We start from the raw sequence: 6725 nt of genomic DNA, 5'->3' as shown, positions 1-6725 counted from the left end.
AATAATAATAATTAAAAAAAAAAACTTTGTGTTTGTGTTGGGGTAAGGAAAGGGGGAGGGGGGGTCTTGTTCAGGAAAATAAAGAACATAATTGGTATCAACATTTAAAGCTCTTAACCAACCTTATACCAATGAAGACAACATTCTCAAACTTTTATTGAGTACTTCAGATACCTCCTGTACTAGATTAATTGTTTAAGGAATGTAGGTTGAGATGAGACTCATTAATTAAGTCATTTTATTATGAAGAGTATTTATGTTTTATAGAGTATTGTAATTAAATAAATGATAATTATATTCTTGATGCTTTAGATGTTTTAATTATTGTAACTTAAAATTAAATGATTAATTATATTTGCATTTTATTCTTTTATTAATTTATGTCTAAAACGAATATGAAAAAAAAAAACTAATTAGTTCAACTATTTTAAACAGGATAAAGGTATATGATATTATGATGTGAATGTGTTGTCCTGATTTACATCTCAGCTCAATTTAAGAGTTTTAATTCAATCTAGATACCTCCACTGAATTTAAATAAAATAAGAACTAATTGAATCTAGTCCAAATTCCTAGGCACATTTTAAGGGCTTAGGCCTAGAGAATGGATCCGATATATAGGTTCAAGAATAAGGATATCATGGAAGATGGAGTAAATTAAATGACTCAACATATAGTCCTTGAGACATGCTTGGTGGAGCTACTATTCCACCATTATTACACAATGAATGTTCATTAGAACACCACTACTATTCAACCATTATTTCACCACATTTTGTAAGTGGAATTATTTACATATAGATTTTGCCTAGTTGTGGCATTAATATACAAGTATTTGGGATCCGTAAGTCAATTAAGACATATTCCACAATTTACCTCTCTACTAGTCTTCATGATAGGAGTGCGAGAGACTCTCAAGTTTGGAGTTCAAACTTGTTATATATTAATTTTGTACATGTATAAAATATATTATGATAATTGAACATGACTTATTTAGTTTAGTAGTTTTATACGCGCATTGCGCGTATAGGTTAATGCCCAATGTTTATATTTAAATAAATATTTGAAAGTATATCAATGTAAGATTATATAGAAGAAGTTTATATATGGTAATTGAATGTCGGTTTTTTTTATTTAAATATCTAACTAAGTATATGAATCCAAGATAATATAGAAAATTCATTATAATTATTACTAAAATAAATGTTTGCAACCCTGTAAAATCGATAGTCTAAATATTTGGTCAAAAAATGATAGTCTAAATAAATACTACTTTTCATTTGAATTTTTCTAAGTGTTCTTAATTATTTTTTGAGTAAGATTGTCATTGTCTTCATCTTTACTATTTGTTCTCTTCCTTTTTGTTGGTAGTGTGTTATTTGCAATTCGGTTATTGTTGGTAGCATAGATGAAAACGTCATGCAATGAGATTATGATATAGGAGCTATGGATCGGACTTTTCTTTAGGTGTTCTGCTTGGAGTTCATTTGGTTAAACCATTATTGTTGAATGAGTTATTGTATATAAAGAAATCCTAGTTTAAGAAAAAAGATTAAATAAATTAATAAAAATTTGAAAATTTAAAATATTATATATTCCAAAGATATTAAAAGGTAATTTATCGCTTCAATTTGTTGGGTAATGGGTTATTTGAGTACTTTCATTGTCAACAAATTCCCCAAGTAGTTAATAGATTGGTTTCAAACTATTCTTTTTTTATTTTTTTCATGGTATTAAAAAAAATACATATGTATCATTTTTTGGTGTAACTACTAATTTATTTAATTCAATAAGAGTAAAATAGAGCGATTCCGCATCAATTTGTTGGGTTATTTGAGTACTCTCTTTGTCAACCAATCCCCAAGTAGTTAATATAATTAGATTCAAATTATCTTAAAATTTATTTTTCATAGTATTAATAAAATACTTGGTAAATAAATATATAACATTATTTTGCACTATAACTTTGATATTTAATTACAAGATATTGTAAAAATAAGATAATGGACAATGTAATGAATATCAATTGATAAATTTGAATGTAAAGAATCTTTGCAAGAGAGAAAATAAAGACAATATAGCTAATGAAATTATTTCTCTTATTTAATTTAATTTTTTGATAATGAATAATTTTTTCAAATAAAGGTATTGTAGACACATAATAATAAATTAAAGAAATACATATTTATCATTTTTTGTTGTAGCTACTAATTTATTTAATTTAATAAGAGTAAATAGAGTGAGAAACTTAATTATGTTAAATTTGATTGAGATGAGGTTCGAACCTAGGATCTTTCTTATAGAAATTAATGGGTAAGTTAAAAGTTAACGGAATATTAACGGAGAAGAGAATATTTAACGAAAAACTTAACGGATAATCATAAAAGTAAGGTTAAATTAGGTAATCTCTATTAATAATATTAATCTGAATTATCTTAATCATCTATTTGATTAAATAATTCATCTGAACCATCCATTTGATTAAATAATTTGACCGCCATTTTTTCTACCCATTTTAGGCCTAACTCTCTTTGGCTCTTATTAGTATAGTAGATAGTATAAATAGGTTAAAGTGTACACAATATATATTCCCAAAAGTTACGTATTTTGATTGACCCTTAACACTACCACTAACATTTACAACATAGGTTATGTTCAAACAAATTATTTTAGTGAGTTTTTTTTTTTTTGATAAAATTATTTTAGTGAGTTAATTCCACTTCTACACTCATCAAGTATAATGGCAACTTTAAAGTCTATTTCACAACTTAAAATTTTAATATGCTTAATCTTCAACTCTTAAAGTTACTTTAACTTTAATCCAAAATGTCTATAATACCATCACATTATGCATACATAAGTGTAGAGTTTTGTAAAATATCCATAAAGTATTTACATATGAAACATTCCAAATTAAATATAAAATATTTGTATAAGTACATACAAAAAATAAATCTAACAAAAAAGTTAAAAATCTAAAAAGGTTAAAACTATATTTGTACTCAAAAAATAAAAATAAAAATAAAAATATATAATGAATTTAATTTATTTAAAAGAAATTCGGTTTTGTCAAAGGGACAATTAGGCAGTGCAGTCAATACCTGCTTTCAGACCAAAAGTGGGAGTGGGTCTTGGATGTGTTTGATTTATTCCATAAGTCATGAGCAAAGGACCCTCCAAGAAAATGATTTACCATTTTTATTTAATTACACAATGTAATATTATTAATCATTCAATATTATTAGTTAACTTATATTGTATAATTACCTCTGATGCACGAAAACTTTTGTTAAGGTCGCATTTTGAATATGTTTTCATGTAAAAAAGTAAGGAATTATCGGGTGAAAGCTTGGAAGGTCGAGTTCATTATTTTGTCATCGAAACGTGACACTATGAGTTGTATATCCACTTTTTCATTTATAGTTTTTGTGCTACCTAGTCTCCTATACAAGGGATATTCCTCCGCATGCTGTCTATTGATCAACTGTTATTTTCTTTTGGGCAAAAAGTCCTATTTTTTTTCTTTTTCTTTTCCTTTTTCTTTTTCTTTTTGTTGGGTATTCTCTGCAGAATGTTTATATATACCTTAAAAGTATTGATTAAAATGTCAATCTTTTTAGTATTGTAGGGCTGTCCTTGTTGAGAATATCTTTGTTTTATTTCATAATGTAATAACAGGAATATGTGCTTTTTTGATGGAGAATTTCCCCCCCAAAAAAGAAAAAGCAATTAAAAAAAAAAAAGATCCATATATTGTTTGGTCAAAAGAAAAAGATAAAAACCTCCATTTTCCTAGCTACTCTTTCTTCATGTCACTATCCTTCCTTAATTTGTGCATGCATGACAAAAAAAAAACTTATTTAATCAAATTATTGAGAGTAAATAAATATAAAATATGTTGGTGAAATATTATTATAAAAATAAAACTATATAGGAGCATGGGTGATATGATTATTTTTTCTTTGTGCATAGCATCTGATATATTCACAATTATAAAACAAATTCTAGATTCAACATTTACTGTAGATAAAAAAAAAATCTTTAACATGCATCATCATAGAGATCGAGTTGGATTCTTAGGGTCTGAACTCATCAAAACCTTGATCATCTCATCAACACCTCATAAGTCAAAAATATATTGTAATGGTATTGAAACCACTAGCTAGTGATACTATTCCATTTTACAAATTCTTAGTTGTGTTGAGGGTCCATATGTTCCATATATGCATATCAAATATTTCTTAATCAGCCAAAAATTATTTGGTCAAATATGAATAAATATTTTGACGTTGGTGGCATGTGATATTTGAACACGATTTTTCTTTTCTTTGATGTCATATACTCATATGCCATGTGTTTTGCCTGGTTGACGCGACTCGAATAGAATCTAAATTATTCTTACAATGGTAGCAATATCAAATATTGGATAACGTATAAATATTAATAATATATGTGTGTCTTGTGGTGCGAGTATGTAATATAATTCTAAGAGTTCCTTGGATTATGATTATAACATTTAACATATACTCCGTATTATTTTGTTTACTTTAATTCTTCAGTTCTTTTTTTTTTTTCTTAAATTTCATTATTCACACTATACCGCTATTAATATGTCTTGAAATGCTTTTAGTACAATTGTTTAACTCAATTTTGAACCAAACAAATTTCACATCCAAATGAGGGTTTATAGAAATATAAGATTATGATAAGTTTAAACTCTAAACTTAAAGGTTCATCACTGCTTTTACTCAAAGACTTGTGAATGAGGTAAATCGTTAATAAATGTAAACCTCATCACGGCTTGGATTGATCATGGATGCAATGTATAAATCTATTCAAACTTTATATATATTTATGGATGATGAAGCCAAAAATTTAAATCCAATAAATTTTAAATCTTACTATATACCTTTTGGAGTGGAAAGCTCTCCTTTGACTAAGAACACCAATTTAGCTAGATTCAAACAGTGAACCCATATGCTGTGGGCACTCCTTTGAGGCTTGTGGACCTGAGTTTCTAGGTAATAAAATAGCAAAAGTTTGACAAAAATTTTATGTGTTAGACAATTTTAACAACCTTAACAGAAATAGAGAATCCCTCTAAGCTTCTTCTTTTTTTTTCTTTTCATCCTCATAGAGTCCTAGACAATCATCTGGAGGGATTCATATATATGGTTTATCAATCAATCGTTATACCATGGACTAAGGTTCACACTACACTATGAACCCTAGTTTATGTGTTTGTGTTTTGTGTTATGAAATTATATATCTTATGAGTGAATTATGTATCTCGAACAAATTAGTAATTGTGTCTTATGTTATAATTTTTTGTGTCTTTGTGTTGTGAAATTTTTTGCCTATGAATACAAATTATGTACCTAAATCATATCAGATTTGAAAAATAAGTAAATATATAACATGTGTATGTGTCTTGTGTTATGATTTTTTGTGTCTTGCATTATGAAATTATATGCATTACGAGTATGAATTATGTATCTCGTCTTTCCAATCCAGCTGGGTTCGTAATGTTATATTATGTGTCTTGTGTTGTATTTTTTGTGTTTTGTGTTATGAAATTCTTTACGTTAGAGTATGTATTTTTTACCTCATTGTTTCAATCTATGATCCATAATGCTATGTGGATCATGGTCCATGATATAAATTGGCTTTATCAATGACCGTAATGCCTTTCTCATGTTAGCAAGGTAATCTACTGCTCAATTATGTTCTCTCCATACATGCTTAACTCTGTCCCTTGACTATAGCAAAATTACGGACAGGAAAAAATGGGTCGAATTGACTATCATCGGCTCAAATTGACTGGATAACAAAATTGGGTAAGATTTTCAAAGTTGAAGACTTAATTTGGTAGGGATGATAGTCGAAGACTAAATCGATAATTTCGCTATTGCCAAGAGACCAAATCCATCGTTAACTCTATTTTTAATCACCCGAAAATGTAATTAGAAACATTAAGTTTTTTAAAATTATTTTTTAAAGAAAAATTTTCATCCACATAAAGTATCAACAGGGGAAAATGTCAGTTTTTCCAGCTGTAAATTGTTATTTATTTTTATTTAGCAATTGAAAAATGGTGTATATTTACAGTGTTAATTAAAAGAACATAAATGAAAGTAACATAAATGCAGGATAATTATAGAGTAAAAGAGAAATAGACATTCCCTTGTGGGTCGTTAATAATTAAGTATTAAGAAAAATATAATTTCTTTTACAAAAAGGAAAAAGCATTTTTTGGGTTAATCAATTGTTTTGCAACTGTAAATTTACCTTCCAATTATTTTAAATTTCATCAATTAAATTTCCTAGCCACTATATCCTCAATCAGTCATTAGTTACCCTAGTGGATTTAATTGATGAAATCCATAACAATTGGAGGGTCAATTTGTTCAAATTAAAAGTTTGAAACTAAATTGACAATTGTAAAATAACTGAATGACCAAAACAATAATTTTTCCTTTACTAAAATTATAACATAATATTTGTTTCTTGATGTGCCATTAATTAAAACTTTTTATCTTTATTAATTACGATTGAAATGACCAATCTCACCACAAGTTAATAAAGAGTTTACATTATAATTCAATACCAACAAAAAAGAAAAAAAAAACTAATACAATAATGACACAATAGAGCGTAAATATTTAGTAATTTTTGTAAAGAAATATTGTAATATTACTTAAAACTTAAAGTGCATAATGTTAACA

Source organism: Ipomoea triloba, chromosome 8, assembly GCF_003576645.1.
Source record: "Ipomoea triloba cultivar NCNSP0323 chromosome 8, ASM357664v1".
NCBI lineage: Eukaryota > Viridiplantae > Streptophyta > Magnoliopsida > Solanales > Convolvulaceae > Ipomoea > Ipomoea triloba.
Note: the sequence above shows the minus strand (reverse complement) of the source record.